General features: G+C 33.0%; 2 long non-coding RNA genes across 2 annotated transcripts; both read left to right on the top strand.

Moving 5' to 3' along the window:
* Positions 1-1,793: 1,793 nt before the first annotated feature.
* Positions 1,794-4,995, top strand: LOC125492372 (uncharacterized). Its single transcript, XR_007268949.1, has 2 exons — positions 1,794-2,597; positions 4,594-4,995. It is a non-coding gene; the product is annotated as an uncharacterized LOC125492372 (long non-coding RNA).
* Positions 4,996-5,917: 922 nt separating this feature from the next.
* On the top strand, positions 5,918-7,801 carry LOC125492373 (uncharacterized). The gene is made up of 3 exons (XR_007268950.2): positions 5,918-6,229; positions 6,306-6,383; positions 7,502-7,801. It is a non-coding gene; the product is annotated as an uncharacterized LOC125492373 (long non-coding RNA).
* The last annotated feature ends 14,463 nt before the right edge of the window (positions 7,802-22,264 follow it).

The following is a 22,264-nucleotide window of genomic DNA, read 5'->3' as shown; positions in this document are numbered from 1 at the left end:
CATTCGGTTATTTGCATCTCTTGCAGTTGCACAAAGTAACTCACCCTTACAATAACCTTTGAGGAATGCACCATCTAAGCCAAGGACCCTCCTACATCCGTTCAAAAACCCTTTCCTTAAAGCTGAAAAGTTGATATAAATCATGTGAAATTGAGGAATCAAACTAGAAATATGGGGCTTCAAAACTAGAAACACACTTGTCCCCTTATTGGATCTCTTTAGCTCATGTTGATAAGCTTTTAAGGATTCATATTGTTTCTCAACTACCTTTGCACATGCAGACAATGAGAGTTTTTTGCAGTAGAAGCTTTCCACCTATCAATATTTATATTATATGTATCATGAACATCCTTAATGAATAACTTCAGTTTCCATGTTGGATGTTTAAGGAGCTTTTCTTGGTACTCTTCTGCAAGAAACTTAGCATTTGCTCACTTATTAACCTTAGTAGGTGTGCAATTGTGAATGTCTTTGAAAAATCGAATCTGCAAACATCCATATTCTTTTGTATATCTTGCGCTGAGCTTCCAACTACATTTTGGATAGAGTTTACACTTCACAAGCACCCTCTTTGGCTCATTATGACAGTAATTCCACGTCCTCTCTGTTTGACAACTGTAGTAGATTAGTGCCTTTCTAAGCACCTCAACTTTCTCGAATAGTTGTCCCAGTTCAAGCTGCACCGATCCATATGGTGTTTCAGGATCATAAAATGGCCACTTGTATTTCTCATCAACTTCGATGTTCTCATCATCATCACTAGGGTTGGAAGGACCCTCATCATCGGAGTCCCTTTCACAAAATTGGCCTTCTTGTTGAACCGATTCAAAGTCATTATCATCTTCACCCCAATAATCATCTCTTACACCTCTTGCCTTCTGATTTTTTACATTCCCACCCTTGTCTTTTACGATTTGTGTTTTCCCTGAGTTGTTTCTCTTAGACAGCCACTCCCTTTTCTTCTCTTGCACATCAATAAATTCTTCATCACTACTACCTGCTTCCAGATTATCAACAACCTCTTCAGGCTCAGTGTAATAGCCCTGTTTTTGAGTACCTTTAATTAAATGCTAATTATATTTATTAAGATAATCATATTTCGAAAACTTTATTTTATTTGAGCTGCGAAGTATAAAAATTATATTGTCGTGTTTGTAATATATTTATATGTTTAATTTTATAAAGTTATTATTATTATTATATCTTTGTGGGTTTATTTTGTAGAAATGAATTAATTGAGTTAAAGAGAAGAAGAAAAAATATATATATATATATATATATATATAATTATATATATATATATATATATATATATATATATATATATGATGCGTGGCTTTTGGTGGGAATGCCACAACATTGATTTGTTGTCAAACCCTCGTTTTTCTTCAACAAAATAAATCAAACCCAAACCTTAACCCATTTCTCTCACTCACTCACTCAGTGTTCTTTCCCTCTTTCCTCTACTGTCGTCATGTTGCTCCTCTGCCGGCGCTGCCGCCGCTACTGCTACTGTGGTTGCCAGATTTTTTTTATCTCCTCTATTTTATTGTTGAATTGTGCTGCTGGGTTGTGGATTTTCTCTCTCCTCTGTTATTTTTTTCTCTCTTTTCTACGTCTGTGCTGCTGTCGTCGGTGTCCGACCGGAATTTCGGCACCGTCGATGCTGCTGTGGTGCTCTTTGCCGGCGAGTTCTCGTCGTTATTGCTGTAGCTTCGTCGAACTCGTTGCCGCTTCATTCATTCACCGGATTCTATTGATATTGTCCATCTGATTTCTTTGGGAAGGTATAATTTTGAGTGTTTTGACTCTTATTTCATCAATAGTATTCTGATTTGTATATTTATAATAGTTTTGATTTTCATAAGTATTACTGAATTTATTATTGAGTTGGAAAATCAGATTTTAGGATTCAAATTGATGTTATTTGGGTTGTTGTTATTAAAGATTGAATCTTTTGCTTTTTATTAAAGGTATAAACAGAGTTCCTTCTCTCTTTTCAATTAATGTAATTCGGGCAATTTGTTTGGTGGATTTTTGGTAAAATATCTGGTAATTCGTTGTGGTTATAGAATGATAATTATGGTTTCATAATTATTTCTTTTCAACCTCTTATATTGTTATTAAGAGAGCAAATTACTTTTTGTAAAGAACTTGGTTTTGATTATAAAGTTCAGGAATTGTTTTTGTGTCAATTCGTTCAATATATCTGTATTGAAATCCATGATTGTGAGTCTGCCAAGTTAGTTGAGCAGTGATTATTGGGAAAATTCAGCTAGTTGAAGATAATAAGACTAAGGAATCAAGATTTTAGTTACAAGCTAGTTACTCTCAAATATATAAGATGCTATTATATTTATCATGGTGCGAGCAATATTATTAATGGGTTGTGAGCCATAAAGTGGTCATTGGGTTATAGGATTCCAGATAATTAAGCAAAGGAATTTATGATTGCAAGTTGAATTTGAGTGTATACTCTACTTGAGAATGGTTACTAATGATAATTATTGTTTTATGGTAAATCGTTGTGGAGTTCATATATCGATTGGTATGCAAAGATGATGTACTAATGGGGCTATATGCGAAGTTGGGTAAAGGTACACACATGTCCCTCCACTTTCCAAATATATTATTGATATTTCGATTGATCATATAAACTATACAAGTTGATCTTGATATGTTTTCAAAAGTTAAACTCATGTTGTATTAAAAAAGGTGATTTGTGTACTATATGGTTTCTAAAATACATGTTCATGAGTTTTAAGACAAAGGTAGAACTAAATCGCAGGTTAAATTCTATTAGCTATAAGTTATGTGTTATGTTTTATGTTTTCACTAAGTAAGCGTATGAGTTATTTCAAATACAAGTAAGTTATAAATGGATATGACTTTAGAATGAGATATCAAGCATAATTGATATATCTACTAGATAATTTATGAATCTATATTGTGTATGTAAATGATAGGGAGATACTTGTAATGCGATTCATTATGAATATAAGATGAGTTTTCAAAAGGAAGGAGTTCCGATATAAATTTGAGGATTTGTACCTTTCGGTTTCGGAAAATAAGAGTTTCTAAGTTCATAAACTAATTATCGTGTTATATGTTTGTGAGGGGAAGAATCCAAATGATGATTAAATTATATTCTTTAGAAGCACATTTAGATATTCTCTTGAAGAAACTTTGGTTATACGGTGGGAATATATGATACTATTGGAGCCAGCAATAATTCATTTGGGAAATTAGATTTAGTATGCATCTGTAAAGTTATAAGTAAGCTTATGAATGTGTTTTGGGAAGGAAAAGAACATCAGACTAAAAGATATATCACATTATTCAGAGGTAGTCTTTGAAGAATTTCGAATCCTTGGAAATGGGTTTTGTAAGGTAGGAAATATATGTTGGAGATATTTGTGAGTTTGATGGATTGCTAAATAAGATTAAATGGAAAGCTTATTCTTCGTAAAGAGCATTGGTGTCTTAGCTAGATATGAAGTTGACATAAAATAGAAACTCTAATTTGGAGCTATGATCTTTTGATAAGCAATGTTTTGTTTGGAATAATCTTTTATAGGATTGAAGCATAGTTTCTTTAAATCCGTATTTGGAAGAGATTTAGCCAAAGAATTTTTATAAAAGGCTGATTTATACCAAGTTACTAGAAACTCGATTATATTATGCAAGCAATTTAATTTTGGGTATATCAAATACCCGAAAGTGATTCTATTATGAGAACTTGAGATTTATGAATTTGAAATTTCGAAATATGAATTTATGATTCTGTTTTTATGAGGGGAAGAAGCTGCTAAAGCAGTGACGAACAACATTCGTAGAATAAGTATTGCTCATTATGTATTAGAGCGAGTATTGCTCATTATGTGTTAGAGCGGGTATTGCTCTGTTATGTGGGGTCATGACCTAAAAGTCTTGCAAGCAGTACAAAATGGAAGAGGGAGACGTCCCTTGTATAAAGCTTAGAGAATTCGCCTGAAAGGCAACTCTATTCGTGTTCTCTTCCCCAGTATGATATTGAAAGAAAAAAAAACAAAAAAAACAATAGAATATGTATTTGAATATTCGAATGGTATCTTTAGTATTCGAGTGGTTTTATGAAAGATATTTTAAACTTTGATTTCAGAAATAATGTTTTACGCACCCAAGTTATAGAGTTCATGCGCCGATTTTGGAAATGATTACTAAAGAACCTGTTAGGAATTTATGCAGGAGTTAACTATGATATGCATATGGATTAAAGATTTTTGGATCAGATGGATTAAATATTTTTGGTATATGATCCATAGAAGTGGAGAGATTTATTGACGTAAAGTATGTTAGAGTTGACTTCGAAAGATTATATTAGTTCTATGGAAGTAGCATTACAAACTATGTTCAAATATTTGTTATATACTTCTTTATGACTTTGATGTATCTTGATTGCAAATGTTTTGTAAAAATCTTGATTACAATTGTTTCGTAAGATAAGTTTAAATTTGTACATACGTTTTTAAGCCACTGAAAAGATGTTCTGGTTGGACAGTGTGTACTCAGTTTTCCTGATTTTGTTCTTGGAACCTGTCCTGGTGGGGGCAGAGTTCATTATTAGTGATTTGCAGGTTCGTGTGCGGAAAGCTCAGAATGGAGTCAAAAGGAAGAATCAGTTATCAAGGTTATAATTAGATATAATGGCTCAGAAGTTGTATTTAGGATTATATATCCTAATTTGTGAATAACTTATTATATTATTTTGGAAGTCGAGCAAGGTATTATGTAATATGTTATTTGGTTTTCGAGGATGACTGTGGTAGGCCCATAACCCACAGGTCCAGGATCGCTTTAAGGTTTATGTTCCGCTGCGAGTAATTATTAATTCGAGGTTTATTAAGCGTTGATTGTAATTAGTGAATCTTAAGTATGTTTAGCTAGCAGCTCGGAAGTGCGGGCTGTTACACACTCCAATATATGTCTTCATGAAGTTCATCATGTAGATCTCAAGTCACACTCTCATACCTAACAATCTCAACTGGGACTTCTGAGTTTAATTCTACAACAACTTCTTAAGAGAAATCCTCACTGACATATACTTGATGAATAGGCTCCCAAACAAAGTAGAGCTCGATGCTTTCGTGTGTAACTCCTTGTATTCTCAACTCTTCCATTATTTTATCATTCAAAACTTAAACACCTTTTCCCTTAACATGATAATAAGGAATCAGTTGTTGGTGATTAGATACCCTCTGCATGATGTTGCAAATTTCTGTCGGCATTAGTGCACATATATCTATTGTACCCTTAAAGGCGGAACCACCCACATATTCTAACTCATCACCGTTGACATTTAGTTGACCTCCATGATGAAACTTGAAAGTGACGATATTCACAGGTAGAACATGTAACAGCCGGTAAATAATGAGGGATTAATATATGATTAAGTAACCTAAATCGTGGAATTTAAATGTGATCGTACGTAGATAATACGTATGATAAGTTGTATGTAAAAAAAAATAAAAATAAATTATGCTTGTGTGTAATTAGGGCTTAAAAGGAATTATGTAAAGATAATAATTTTATTAAGTTACATGTGAACACTTAGGACCGATATATTATTTTAAGAAGTTGAGTTGTAGAAATTGAGAACTATTGGAAGATAGAAATTATGTTCAACTATTAAGCAAATTAACGATTATGCTTAATATAATGGATTTTAGAGTTTCTTTTAATAAATGGGTTTAGATAAATCAAGGGAGGATATGTTGTGGATATTTGGGGTGAAATAATCATCTTGTGAAAAGTTAGATCACTAGCATATGGTATAATAAAAGATTGGAGTCATGTTTAGGTAAAAGAGAAGAGCTGGAAATTGTTAAATGCACCAAGTGGAATGGAACCATATTAACCCACTTAAATGTGTCGACCAAGGCTGGAAAGATATACTTATACCTTCCTCACATACACCTCCATATTTTACATAAGTTTCATCACCAAACTCAACCAGAAAACCTCTGCCCAAAACTCATCTCTCTTTCCTCCCCTATACGCCATTTCTGGCGGTAACAGCAGAGCTCACCTCTGCTTGTGTTTTCTCGAAATTTTCCTCAATATTTCCTGCATGCAAGACCTGATCTTCGTTATATACATATAGGAGCATACTGGGTAGCCAAGAAATCATTCGTTCAAGGTCAAGAAGTTCAAGAAAAAGAGACATCTTCCTCAACCAGAAAATCAGTAGGTATGTTGAATTGTTTGGGTAAATTGAAGTACTTCTCTTAGGTAAAACCTTATGAATTTTTTGTGGATGTAAATAGGTGTTTAAGGATTCCAAATAAGTAAGAATCTCATCCAAAGGACAAGGAGAAGTCGAGTTACGCCATTTACAAGTTAAGGTATGCAAATTCAATCCCTTTTTGAAGGTTAAGTATTATGGAAATTACTAAATTTATTTGGGAACGAATTTGAGGTTGAATTTTTGGTTTGAATGACTATTGAATTCTGTATTTTGATGACCTATAAGTATAACCCTTTGCATGATGAAACAACAAATGAAAAGGGGTTTCTTTTCTTACCTTAAGAAGGATAGTATGTGGATTTTACTCGGTTTGGTAAAGGATTGTGAATATTGGTATTTTGGATGGATTTTTGGTAACTAGGCAGTAGGTTGGATGATATTAGGTTGTGATATGCATGTGCGTTAATAGCTAAGAACATCTTTTAGGATGGAAGTAGAATTTTTATACTAAAAAGTGTTGTTAAAGGCATGTTTTACTATGTGATATTACTTGATTTCCTATAACCTTTCAAGGGGAACATTTCCAATAGCATGTGGGTATTTTCAGTAGCTTAAACATGATTTGTTTTACTTATATTACTCAATCATAATCGATGATCATATTCTATTCAAAGTATTCTTCTTTATGAGGTCCGAAATCACCATTTTACGCACATCAAACCTAAATTATTCTTATGTTTGGTTAGGTCGAATTGTGTGGATTCTCTACTGTCCTAAGTCCATTAATCCATCCTTAACCAAACTTTGAATCAATTTTTACAACTTAAGTTTTAATGTGACTTTTTTACAAACCGTTTTAGTAAGTGTGTCTGTTATTAAAGAATGTGAATCCGTTTTGTGTAGTGAACAAGAATGTGTGTAATGTGTGAGAGGACATGTCCTATAAAAGCTTGCAAGCGAGAAAATAGTAGGAGTTTAACTCCGAATTGTGTGGAGGTTGCACCTTAATGCACCTCATTGTGTTATCTTCTTTCTACGCTCTAAAATAAACATTTTCAACTTGTGTTTGTATGTAGATGTTTGCAATAAACCTATGAGCATTTAAAATGTGTATTCTTACCATAACGGTTCATTTCCTTAACGTATTGATTTGCAGAACACCTTTAGAGTGTGAACACTCCTTGTTTTCAGGCACCATAATCCATTTTTATTGGGTTGATTTGCATACCAGTGTAAGCTGACTTTTGTTCTGTGAACCTGCCCTGGTGGGGACAGACTCTTGTGCAGGGAATAGCAAGCTAAGGTAGTCCGATGGAAGAGCTAGCTGTAGTGAAGTCATGTCTCAACTATCATAGTGGATCCAAGCTTGAACATGATCATATTTTGCGACTTACTTCTGTTTTATGAAGAATGTTTGAATTTACGTTATAAACTTATTTTGGGCCTGTAATAACTAACTTATCTTTTGTGTGATGAATGTTCTTTTAAGATTAGCTCGCAGAGTCAATTCAGCTTTATTAATGGGTTGACTCCAGCAAGTGACAACCTCCGTATTATTTAATTATGATTTTGCTTTCGCTAATGCTAGAAAATTTAGTTTTTAATTAATTTAAAGTAAGCTATGAAGGGGGCTGTTACAGAACATCTTATAGTACATAGCCAATAACGAGATACAAAATTTAATAGAAAAGGAAAAACACATCAACAATGATTATAAATATGCAGACATATTCACACTCAAAAAATGCGGGAAAATTGTAAGATAATTTTTCAATAAAAAATCATTCATATACTTATATGGATTCTAGGTGTTACTTTGTACTTAATTACAATTGCTCAATTTCAATGAATTACATATACTTTGTGCTCGAGTGGATTTTATCTAGCTTCATGGTATATTCTTTTGAGCCCTCTGATCACAACATTAGAATGTTAAGATATGTCATCAAACCCTAATGAATTCATTATTGGTACTTGTTAGATCGTGTTAAATTTTTAATACATATTTTTCTTAAATCTTTCCTTTTACAGGTTGTATCACACAAAAACCATTACTGCAGATTGGGAATTGGGATGTATAATTGATGGACTCAATACAAGTTAAATATGTCACCACTTTATCGTATTTTGATGTTAATTTTTGGCCCAGGTGGAGAATCTGTCATCTTCTCCTTTGTCAAAGAGTTCAACATCCTATTCAATTGAGGATTTAGTGAGATTGCTCTTGCTGTATAAAAGATAAAAAAGGGAACCAAGAAAAAGTTTGCTAAGAGCCATCAACATCACAGCTTTGAGGTTTGATAACAATTTGAATATGAAGAGAGAATACTAGAATACCTGTTTGAGTTGAGTCAGAATCCATGGAAGCTGAGAACCAGGAGCGATAGAGCAGAATCTTGGAAAGGCTATGAGGGAGAACTGGAGAAGAGATGTCGCACGTACAGAGAATAGATTGATTTCTTTTTATTTATTTATGTATGTTTTTACTTAATATGTATAATGATGTATTTAAGATATTTTAAATTATCATAAATGATTTTCAGAATTTTATCCCATGTGTTTATTTATCCTAAAAATATACTTTAGTAAAAGAAAATTGGTTAAATATACAAATAAGTGTGTAATCTCACATTTGTGTGAAGTTATATGGGTTAATCACCACAAGTGTAACTCGAGGGGCTTAATCTCACTTTTGATCAAACCTAAGGGGCTTAATCACCACTTTGCCGATTTCAAAATAGAGAAATTAGATTTGGGCCAGTAAGGGAGTGAAAAAGATGGACAACTCAACCAAATATATAGAAAAGGAATGGGCTACCTCAATCCGTTTCCAAAATTATAATAATACCAACCAAACAGATCCTAATGGCATTGGGATATTGCAAGGTGCAAGGAGAATTCGTAATGGGAAGACTTGTGCTATAGCTTCTTGTATGCTTTGGTGGATGAATAAATGAAATGTTCAACTACGATAGTTGGTGTTTGTCGGCAAATATGACTTAGGGGGATCAACTTCTAGAAATATTTAGAATATTTTGCCTCAATGCTCTACATTTGCCGACATAAGATTTGCTGCAAATATGATCACGAGTCAACATGAACTTCAAATTGATATTTGGGCTTCATAGAATTTGGGCCGTACAACCCAACAAGGGTTTCTGAGAGAAATAAGGGGTACGATTAGAGACATCTTTCCTCATATTTTGGCATGTTGGACTTGTAAAATGTTGGGCACAATTACAGATCTCAAAAGCAAAAAAAAAAAGTACTGGGCTATTGGGCTTAGGTAGAGTGGTAGACTAACAAGAATTCTGGCTCAATGCTTATTTGCTGAACTCTAGGACTCTACCAATAAACAGAAGCAAATTAATTTTACTACATACAAAAGATAAAAAAGGATTCCTTCAAAATAATAAAGATAAAAAGGATTCCTTCAAAATAGTAAAAGAAAAAAAAGGATATATATAGAACTTTACAACTTTTCTTTCTTCCCCTTATCACAAAAAATACAACAAATAAACTATCTACTTTCTATAATATAATCAAATTATCTATATATATAATAGGATTTTTTTTGTCAGAAAGGACCTAATAAAATACAAGTTTTGTGGGAAAGGACCTAATAAATTTTTTTTTGTCAAAAAGGACCTAATAAAATACTTCCGATTGTGAATAGGAACCACTTTATGAATTTTCGGCCAAATTTACCATTTACCGGCGTTGACCCTTTTTTTTACCCCTAGTTGACTCTTTAATGTTCTGTTTCTATTATCGTAGAATTAGGAGGACAAGAGAAATTACCGTAAAATTAAAAACCATAATTTGCTATTTTTGGGAAAAACGTATAATAGGAGCCCTAAATTTCAAAAACTCTTAAACATTGAGAGAGAAAAATTTGAAGAGCAAAATATATCTTGGATTTGATGAAGGTTGCAGGATAAGATCGAATAGGTTGATGCTTCCCTTCAATGGAGATTGCGCTTTTGGGAGGAAAGTGTGAGAATTCAATATGTTTGGGTTAGTTAAAATATTTACAAAACATTAAAGAGTCAACTAGGGGTAAAAAAAAAGGGTCAACGTGGGTAAATGGTAAATTTGGCCGAAAATTCATAAAGTGGTTCTTATTCACAATTAGAAGTATTTTATTAGATCCTTTTTGACAAAAAAAAATTATTAGGTCATTCCCCACAAAACTTGTATTTTATTAGGTCCTTTCTGACAAAAAACCTTATATAATATATTAATAAACCTTGCTTTATAAATTCTATGTATTACCTTGAAAATTTCTCTCACGAATTCTCCCTCAAATTTGAGACTCTTAGGGCCTGTTCTCCCCAGCTTATTTTCAGTTCAGTTCAGTTCAGTTCAATTCAGTTCAGTTCGGTTCAGTTCACTTCAGTCCAGTTCAGTTTAGTTCAGTTTAGTTCAGATCAGTTCAGTTCAGTTCAGACCAGTTCAGTTCAGTTCAGCTCTTGACAATACTTTTACTCTCACATATCACTATTCATTTCAGTTCAGTTCAGTTCAGTTCAGTTCAGATCAGTTCAGTTCAGATCAGTTCAGTTCAGATCAGTTCAGTTCAATTCAGTTCAGTTCAGTTCAATTCAGTTCAGTTCAGTTTAGCTGTTTTATGCCGAAGAGAACAGGCCCTTACCCTCATTAATCCTACATGCCAGTTTTTTCAATGAAAACATTGTCCAACTAGGATAAAACGCCACATGTTATTCATTTCTCTATTGTAATGACCGAAAATTTTAAAACCCCCCCTCCCCCGAAATCATTCGAAATTCAATCGGTTACAATCTTCAATCATGTTCAATTATGTGCACGTTAATTGCCTGAATCAAAATCATTCCTAAATTGAAAGACGTGATTTTAGGGATTGATTAATTCAATCAATCTTTAATATTGAAATTCTCAATTAATGATATTCATTTACATTTTTTTAAACCTTGGTAAAAACGACTTTTTTTTTTGCACTATAAGGGCCTGTTCTCCCCAGCTTATTTTCAGTTCAGTTCAGTTCAGTTCAATTCAGTTCAGTTCAGTTCAGTTCAATTCAGTTCAGTTCAATTCAGTTCAGTTCAGTTCATATCAGTTCAGTTCAGTTCAGACCAGTTCAGTTTAGCTCTTGACAATACTTTTACTCTCACATATCACTATTCATTTCAGTTCAGTTCAGTTCAGATCAGTTCAGTTCAGATCAGTTCAGTTCAATTCAGTTCAGTTCAATTCAATTCAGTTCAGTTCAATTCAGTTCAGTTCAGCTGTTTTATGCCAAAGAGAACAGGTCCTAAATACTATAATCATCTTTGCATTTGGCTACAACCTCCAGAACTCATAAACCCTAATATGTGCACCTTAATTTTTTTTGGTAATGGAAAATGACTATGGTTCATTTGACACATTTTCCTCACCTATAAATTTAAAGATTTGGCATACTAAAGTGGAACATTCTAATATTTTTGATCACGAAGGTATATTACTAACAATGTCCCGTTTTGATCACATTAAATTCTACAAAGTCTGAAGGATATTGCAGATCTAGAATATATGAATTCGAAAAATTGGTATATATTGAAGTATGTTTTTTTCTACAATCAAGGATTCTAGAATTTATATTGATTTAGAATATATGGCACTACACTTTCTTCATTGCAAGCCTCATCGAACTCAATTTTTTTATGTCGAATTACTCCCTTTGTTTCCTAAAGATCTTCCTTGTTACTGTTCCTACAGGTACCGAGGAGGTTCCACTTGTGTGGGGTGTGGGGTGGGTAAAGTAGGAGAGACAAAGGGGCTAAGATAAATAAACAAATAAAAAAGAGTTAAAGTAGGAGAGAGAAAGGAAGTAAAATTGAATTAATAATGTAATGGTGGACCATATGATAGGGACATGAGAGGCTAAGAAGGGGAAAAAAATTCCAAATAAGGAATAAAGTAAAAGAGGGAAGATCTTTTGGAAACGCACTTAAACAGAAAGAGGGAAGATCTTTACGAAACAAAGGGAGTACATTTGAAGAAATCAACATGAAAGACGAATGTGTTATACCAACTACAAAAAGTGTTTTGTTGCATTATTTATCTAATGAAAGTGATTAGTTTTTTTTATGACATTGTATGACCTTTAATTATACAATATTGGTGATTTAAATGTCATTCAAATAATAATACTTATTTATTCTTTTTAGTTTGTACGTCCAATATGCCTTAATATTGTTCTTCTTTTTCTTTTAAGTTAGATAGCCATTATGTCATTACATTTACCTTTTTCATATATTTTTTTTCAATAATTATTGTTTACATTGAAGGTCAGCTATTAGATTAATTATTGCAATCGAATGCTTTGATAGCAATGTACTACATCTAAAAGTATATGAATTTCCCCCTTCAAAAATTTTAAAAAATTAAAATTAAGTATCCTACCAATTAATATATCTTCCAACCAATGAAACGCATTGATATAACATTTGTAAAAATCGATCAATGCAACCTATCAATACCATGTCTTTTTCAAATTTGACTAAAATTGGTCAATCCTTATAAATGCAATAGCAACTTCCACCTAAATCCAATAAATTTAACCTAATGAAAATCGGTCATTTTCATCTATAAAAGAGGAAAATTCCTCTTTGTTGTTTTTTAATATATCAACTCATTGATCTCTAACACATTTCATCTATTACTCTCAAAGCTCTCAAATTAAAGCAATCATCTCAATGGATCCCAAAATCGCCAAGCATGTCAAAGAAGTTAACGAGAAAACTTTCGAATTTTTGGAGTTTTGGTCGACAATTGATCAGAAAATTTTGAATGCATGTTACAAATTACGCAAATTAGAAGAAGATGAAGGAAAGGTAACCATGGATTACATTGATCAAATTATCTATTTTCGTAACCAAATTGAACTTGCTTCTCAAGAAGCAATTTTTTTTAAAAAAAAATTTCATGATGAAGTGAAGAACGGTGATGATTGAAGATGGTGTGTCAAAATCTATGACTAATGTAGCCTTTAAAATAATTAAGTTTGTAGTTTTAATTAATTTGAGTTGATCTTAGTTTTAGTCGTGTGTTATGTTATGTTATATTATGTTAGTTGTTCTTAATTTTAGTAGATTTGTTCTTAGACTATCTTTTCGTATCTTTTGTTATCATGTATCTAATATAACTTTTGAATTTTTATTGGTAATTTATTTAGTGTTTTATATATTTTTAGTCTTTTTAATGTATTTTGTTGAATAATAGATACATTATTTCGAACTTTTAAATATATTTAATTTCAATAATTAATTACTAAGTTATACGATTTAATAGTTTTCTTAGATTTGATCAAAATACAAGAAAGTTTTTTGACCGTTGCGTGGAAGCAAATGATTCGGAGTCACTACTACGTTATGGATTTGTAAGTATAATTTTTTGTATTGAAATATATAAGATAATTTTGTTGTATTAGGTATTCGATAGTTCAAAGTTATTTTTACTTATACTATATATGGCTATAACTAAATTTAGATAATAGATAAGATATAACATTTAGGATAGTAATTTTAAGCACCATATGTTACGTTATGTAATTCGCAATAAATTAACGTTTTTTTGTTGTTATTTATATTTCATTAGTATATTTTAATCATTAAAATCATGCTAAATTGTCTTAATTTATTTATAATTATTAACTTCGTTTATTTATTTAAAAATCATACTGTGAAAAAATTGTCTATATTTTTTTAATTATTAATTTCGTTTATTAAAACAAGTACTATAAGAGTATCAAATTTATTTTAGTTTTATTTAAGTGGTTTTCAAATATTGTTTTATATTTTTTTTTCTAGGTTGCCATGTTTTAGAGTGTCGTTGGCATCAATGATTACAAAAGATAAAGAAGGCATCAAATTTAGGACTCAAAACTGCAACTAATTTGATATCCGTTATATATCTTTGTAATAAAGATGAAAAGCTAAAAAAGGAGGGCTTGAAAATGCCTAGTTGCTTAATTTATAGAAATAGGTATGAGTGGGATTTTAAGGTGTAGGATTATATTTTCTAGAATGATGAATATTATATGGATAAAAAGTAGAATTAATTTAGTAACTAAACTAGAGCTTTATTGCAAGATCCAACAATAACACAAGAATGACATGAACAAGTGGCAGATTCGTGAGTACATGTCCTCAACAAAAGTGTGTGCCTTTCAAGTTGAGTGTGACGAATCAAATGTGATCGAAAAGTTCGTTACTTTTTGTTAAGCATGTCGTAGGCAAATAATTTATAGTTATAAGTTTGTTTACATCGAGTATTGTAATTTAATATTATTAAAATAAATTTATAGTTAAATAAATACATACTCATTTCTTATACATGTATTTTTTTAGTAACTTCATGTTTTTAGTTATGAAATCATATAAGATAATATTTTTTTTGGTAGTGTAGTGATTTTACTACTCATATACTAAAAAAAACAAGTTGGGAGTTTAAAAAATTACAGTTAATCCTACATAAATCAGAAATAACATTGAGCTATGTAAATATAGATGAAGTAAATTTCGATGATTTTGGAAAATCATAAACTAAAACTCATGCAAAATCATAAATTAAAACTCATGCAAGTAAAAAATGAATTCAAATCATGCGACCCACAATTACTTTACTTCTCATGGCCCGATGTAATTATTTTAAACGCATAGATTTTGGCCCGAATTCCAATAATGCAACCCACACTTACTTTAGTTTATTTCAATAAATCCTTAAAAATGTTTGGGCCAAATATATTTTCATTATTTTCATTAATAATAATCTTAATATTTTGGGCCAAACATCTTTTCATTCATATAATTACAATGAAACCGTGTAAGTGAAACTAATAGGAAAAATGGATCAGAATACCCCCAACTTTGGGCGGTCCGCTTTTAATACCCCCAACTTTGGATTATTTTTAAATACCCCCAACTTTGAGGTGGTCCGCCAAAAATGCACCATTTACCTGTTATTACCGGATGAACTGGTAAACCAAAAAACCTCCCCCTCTGCTATCTCTCTCTCTCCTCTCGTCATCCCCCACCCACCTACCCCACTGCCACTTCCTGACCACCATCACCCATTGAATTCCCCCCTTTCCTAACCCCCTTCGAACCCCTACCTGCACCCCCATCGATTTCCAGCAAACCCCACCGAAAGACTTCAGTACTGTGACGAAGGAAGAGGTCAGAAACCGAGAAAATCGAGGGGGAGGGGAGGGAGATTTCGACGGGGGTTAGGGGAGGGGGGTTCCGAAGGTTGTTAGGGCAGGGGGGAATGCTGCTCGGGGTGGGGGTTGGGGGATTGGGGGCTGCTGGGTTAGGAGTGGCGAGGGGTGGCGAAAATCGAGGGGAGGGAGGGGATTTCGACGGGGTTAGGGGAGGGGGTTTCGAAGGGTTTTAGGGGAGGGGGGTTCTGTGGGGGGTGGGGGTGGGGTGGGGGATTGGGGGCTGCTGGGTTGGAGTGGCGAGGGGGTACGGGGTGGAGGATGGGGGGACTGCTAGGGATGGGAGTGGGGGGGGGGGGTTCTGGGGTGGTGGGAGTGGGGGATGGTTGGGCTAGCGTGAGGGTTGGCAGCCGGGGAGGGGAGAGGGAGGGTCTGGGGTGGGGGAGGGGTGGTTGGTGGTGGTGGGTAGGAGTCGAAATTAAAAATAAAAGAGAAATAAAAAAATTACCTTGTTAACAGGTTACAAGTCATCTGGGTGCATTTTTGGCGGACCACCCCAAAGTTGGGGGTATTTAAAAATAATCCAAAGTTGGGGGTATTAAAAGCGGACCGCCCAAAGTTGGGGGTATTCTGATCCATTTTTCCAAACTAATATTCATACATTATATCCATATAGTAAAATGTTTTCATGACCCAATGTACTTTGTAAATCCTTTATATTTAAGATATAATAACACAATATTCGACATTATATATCCTATATAGGATCAAAAAACTATAACCATAATTGAACCAAAAGCTAAGATTTTATGACCGTATTTTAATACGTATTTTCACAATTACAAGATATTTTCTATATTAGTTTTTATATATACCATTTCAACTTAACCATATATTGTTAAATAGTTTGATTAGATCAATTAAGAGCTTAGCATATTCTTTATTCATAGTACGATTTGGCGGTGGCAGATCCAGGAATTGAACAACGTTGGTTCGAACTTGTTTAAACAATAAAACAAAAAATAGTCTTATATGCACGCAAAGCGTCCGTCTTTTTACTATTAATACTTATATTTGAAGGTGTTGAAAACACTTATACAAGTTGACTAATAAATTATTAATTCTATTAATAATTAACTATTCCAACATCAAGGTCTTTGTAATATAGTTTGGCTAATATATTATTAATGCTATCAATAATTGATTAATTGCTTGAGCAAGTTAATTGGAAAAAAAGAGAAATTAAACCAGATTCATTTCCTATTAATATATTAGTACCTGATGGGAAGGGATTATTTGTGAAGAAGGAAAGCTAGAAAGTGGAAGATCAAAAGAAAAATAAAAAATAAGTTGTATTAATAAAAAAACAAAAGGAGGAAGAAAAAGAAGTAAAAAAAAAAAATACCGCATTGTCTTTGCTGGGATTCAATCATGTGACCTTGCACGCCGAGGCATTAAATCCTCATGAGGACAACTTCCCCACCTTTGTATCACTTTGGCACTTTTCCCTTAAAATCGAGTTTTCTTTGTCTTGTAAATGTCGGTTTCTTTTGCGGATCCGTGTGGGTTCAGTTGAACCCCCTGAACCCACGCTGGATCCGCCACAAGGATTTGGTTGCATTACATCCTTAATAAATATATTTTATTAAAGTGAATAGATTTCTTATCAGCTAATTGCTTAATTATAGGGATAAGTTACTTATTTATTGGATTTGATTTTATATACCATACATTAATAAGTGATTTATTAGATCGTTGAATATATTGTATTAATTGATTGATTTTTTATAGGGATACTATAATAAAGTTTCAATTTACACTTAAAATTAAAAGAAGTATATTGCAATTAGTGAAATAACATATTTAAATGTACATATTTTACGAAATATATTATCATATATGTATCCTTTTTAAGGTGCTTGATTTATTCATTTTAGATTATGATTTTTTTTAAATAATTGATATATTTGATTTTCGCCTAACTTACTCGACTGGTCAGTTTGACACGTTTTACTGATAAACAAAAATATCTACCTAGATGAATCCTTTATTTTACCATCTATATATAAAAGGGCATATGTCATAGAAATTAGGATGAATCATATCTCATAAATATACTTCTTACAAATATTTATTTAAAACAAAGATGAGTTCAAGAAATGGTGTAGCACACAAAAATGTGCAATTAAGTGAAGTTAATAGATCATTTAAATGTTGTTCGATTAAAGAAAGAGCAATTAGAGTGGGAGAAAAAGGATTTTAACAATATAGAGGTCACTGATAAGATTGAGTTGGTTTTGATGGATAATGACGTAAATTTTTTTTTATTTAATTAAGTAACTTTTTTTTTATTCATTGTAATTATTAACTCAATATATATTTTTCTATATGTAGAGAGTCAAGATTGAAATTAGTTACAAGAAGTCGTTATTATTTACCTTTTCAGGAAGTCTAATTCAAGGAAAATACTTATTATATCTAACTTTTCCGCTAGAGGAAATGTTGGGACAAATCGAGCTACTAAACATTCTTATAAAATCGATTTGAACTATTTGTCTCATGTTTCTGAATCTGAAGACTTAGGAATTGATGAGCATGGTTTGACTATTGTTCCATTTGATGATAGTTTGTCAAAGAAAGTTTTGATGTATTTCTAATAGGTATTAAAAATAAACGCCACTCAATTATACATTAAAAATGTTATTAAAGTAGCACTTTATGTCATATATATTGTTTGAACTTTGTAGATGTTATTGGAGAGGTAAATTCATATACAAAGATACAAGAGAATGCAAAGTCGAAGTTGATGAAAATTGAACTCATGGATTTCGAGTAAGTTACTTTATCCTTGTATCTATAATTAAGTGACTATAAGTTAAATTTGTTACGTATTTTGAACATTTAGTACTTATAATGTGTATGTAATTAATTTTAGGAACAATGCTATCAGTTTCATTTTGTTGGGGTGATTATGCTGTTGAGTTCAATAAATACATTAGAAATAATGATGATGGAATGAATATAGTTTTTGTTTGTCAACTATCAAAATGTACTCAATATCAGGACAAGTATCATTTTGTAAAATATATGTACCCTTATATTTACTTCATATATGTTTTCGTTTTATAAATAATTCATTTTGTGTAATTGTAATAGGTGATCTTCGTGTTACAACAATAAGCGATGCAAGGCAGATATTCATCAATTGTGAAATTTTGGAAATTATTGAGTTCAAAAAAAGTATTTCATTGTCTTCCTATTAGGATTGAAAATTAAAAAAAATTTAATTCAATAAAAATACTAAAGTAGTAAAAAAATTCAATTCAATTTCCATGATTTAATTCAATTCAATGCATTTTCCATGATTCAAAAAATACTAATGTTAAACCATCCAACTAAAAATCATTACATTCGACCCAATTCAGTTGTTTTTTATTACCCAAATTTATGGGCCTTTTATTTTGTTTTTAGTGATACGATTTACAAAAGGCTATTTTTAATTACCTCCTAATCTTGTGGTCCAACTATATTACGGCCCATTATATCATTAGATTTTTAAATATATCTTCATTTTCGTTACATTAAATGTTTTATAATAACCATGTTAAAATAGTAACGACTTTGTATTTGTAATAGGCGAATATACATTAAAATACTTATATAATAGTCTTTTATTTGCTTTTCAATAGGAAAAGTGCAGGAGGATTACAATCGCTTTTAGCATGACGAAGTGAGATATCAACCGAGACTAATGAATTTCTAAAACAGGATATAATCTATGACCTTCTATGACCTTCTGTCATGTGAACAAGTATGCCTCCCTCATTGTTAAGATTTCCTTTTCACTTATTATTTTATATAAAATACTTTGTAAATATTTAATTATTATCCTTTGTTCTTTATCCTGGAATATGTGTATGTCTTGGTACCATTGAAGATATTGACACAAGCTTTAGTTGGTATTATAATTCGTGTAAGATATGTCGTACTGGAGTAAAACAAGACGGGGATATCATACGATGCAAAAAGTGTGATAAGGTTTTGAAGACAACCATTCCACGGTAAACTACATATTTTTTTTAAATATAATATAATATAGTTTAATTGTTTTTCATGTAGTTACAAATAAATAAGCATGATGTATTTGTATATTCTACTGGTTTAGTGTTATATTCATCGTATGTGACTCTACGGAGGATGCTACATTTGTTCTTTTTGACAATGAAATGATGAAGTTCGTCAAAAAATCCTCTTCTAAGTTATTAGAAGCTCAAATTAAGGTATTTAATTTTTAATTTTTTAAATTTGCCTCTTTAAAATTGATTCGAAGTAAAAAAATGTACATAAAATGTAACATACACCCCTATAATTCTCTATTTTCTAAAATACCTTTTAAATATAAAACTTAGAGAATTATCAAAGTATTATCGTCCGTGTGCGTGATAACGTATCGTCTTATCCAGAATTTTGCAGCGAAAAACATAATAAATGAACTTTAGAAATAAAACTTAGTCAACCAAAGAGTCAATTCTTAAAAGTCAAACCAACAAAAGTCAAAGTCAAATGCAAAAGAGCAAAGTCAAAGTATGACACAAGCTCTGCAATCCCTAATCCATGATGCATCATCTTCGAACCTGTAAATAATGATGCACTACTCATCTCGAGAGACTGCTCACCAAATGGGTCATCATAGGATTAATAAAGCATAGCCATGATAGTTTTCGCATACCGAGTTTGGAAAAAATGCTAGGGACTTTCTCTCTCTAAGAAATTCTCTCGATACGATTGTATCGTAGCCATGGCAAGAAATTCTAAGAAGTAGCAGATGATTAATTCTAGTGTGAATAAACCGAAGGGTCCAAGCTCTGATTCACAGTCGAAGAAGACGAGATCCATGGATGAATTGCTTGGTGTAGCTGCGATGGAAATTGAGCAATTGTTAGAGGAAGAGGAGATAAGGGAGTTACAGAAGAGTCAACAGACTCATCGGTTGTTCTCGGAGTGGTTATCTTCAGTCAACTCTTCTACTGAGGGAATGGGAAACAGGAAGAGATCGAGTGGAGAAGGGGTTGATAGGAGTATTCGTAATGTTGAGCCGATTCCGGTGCTACAGTTCAATGAGGAAGAGGTATGTTATGTTCCTGTTAATTCTGTGTCAGTAAAGGACAATGTTAATGTAGTGAAAATTGATGTTGATGATATTCGATTGATTTCTGGAATTCATCTTTGATTTGTTATGTGATTGGCGCCAATCCACCTCAGTATGTTATGGAAGGATTTATAAGACGAGTGTGGAGAAATTTATAATCCCCGTCAAAAAACGCGTATCTCGCAAGAACTACTGAACCACCCGACAGGTCGATATTCCGCTTTTCCCAAACTACTTGGGGGCCCTACTGGTATTGCCCGGGCGCCATCCGCCCGACCTGGTCATAGGTCACCTCTTTTACGCATTTATTCAAACACCTTTAAATGTGCAATTATTGCTAGTAGCACCCTGATGGAATTATGTATGATTACTGATGAGAAAATATCGTTATAATCAACTCCTTCCCTTTTGTGTGAACACTCTTGCAACAACCCGAGCTTTATACTTTACCCCCTCAGAAAGTGAAGACCCTTCCTTCTGCTTGAAAACCCATTTGCATGTGACAATCTTTTTCTCCTTAGGACGTGTGACTAGCTCCTAAATCTGATTCTTATCCAGAGACTCCATCTCATCTCCCATTGCAGCGAGCCATTGAGCAAACTTGCTTCCAGAAACAACTTCTTTATAGGTGGATGGCTCATGATTTTTCACCTCCACCTCCTCAGCAACCTATAGTGCATAGGCAACCATGGCTTCAAAACCATACCTCTTTGGAGGTCCCACATCAACTCTTCTAGCTCTATCAAGTGCTATGCTTGGTTGATGTACTTTAGATGTGGTTGAATGATGACTAGAAGACTCTTTAGTAGCACCATGTTGATCTTCTCCACCTTGGTGCTGTGATTTACTCTCATCTTGAGTGACTTGCAGCTCCACCCGTTTATCAACATCACTACTAACAGACACCACAATAGACTTCACAGGAGAGTTAAGCATAGAGTTTACACTTCTACTAAGTATGACACGACTCTCAGAAGGTGACCAGATTCTATAGCCCTTAACTCCACTCCCGAAACCCACAAATACACCCTTCTTAGCTCTAGGTTCTAATTTACCCTCATTTACATGATAATAAGCAGTAGAACCAAAAAATCTCAATAGAGAATAATATGCAGGCTTACAAGACCACACCTCATAAGGTGTTTTACACTCAGTACCTGTGTGAGGTCCACGGTTGATCAGATAGCAAGCTGTACTCACAGCTTCTGCCCAAAATCTTCTAGCTAACCCAGCATTTAAGAGCATGCATCTCGCTCTCTCTAGCCGTGTCTGATTCATGCGTTCTGCAACTTCATTTTGTTATGGCGTATTACTAACAATATGATGGAGAGCAATCCCTTCATTATTGCAGAACTCATCAAACTCAGACCAACAGAACCCCAGACCATTATCAGTACGCAGCCTTTTGATCTTCCTTTCAACTTGTTTTTCCACTAAAAGCTTCCACTACTTGAAGTTCTTGAAAGCCTCACTTTTATGCTTCATCATAATTACCCAAGTCATTCTTGAATAGTCATCGATCATCAACACAAAATACTTGTGACCTCCAATATATGCAACTCGGGAAGGGCCCCAACAGGAAAGAGTACCTTTTGTTGTATGAACTGCCTTTGCGAACTTGCTACGACGAAGCTTCCCAAACACACAATGTTCACAAAACTCTAGATCCTGGACCTTGTGCCCACCTAGAAGATCCCTCTTTGACAGA

Source organism: Beta vulgaris, chromosome 8 (assembly GCF_026745355.1).
Source record: "Beta vulgaris subsp. vulgaris cultivar EL10 chromosome 8, EL10.2, whole genome shotgun sequence".
Taxonomy (NCBI): domain Eukaryota; kingdom Viridiplantae; phylum Streptophyta; class Magnoliopsida; order Caryophyllales; family Amaranthaceae; genus Beta; species Beta vulgaris.
The sequence above is the reverse complement of the archived record's forward strand: the minus strand, read 5'-3'. Positions and strand labels throughout refer to the sequence as shown.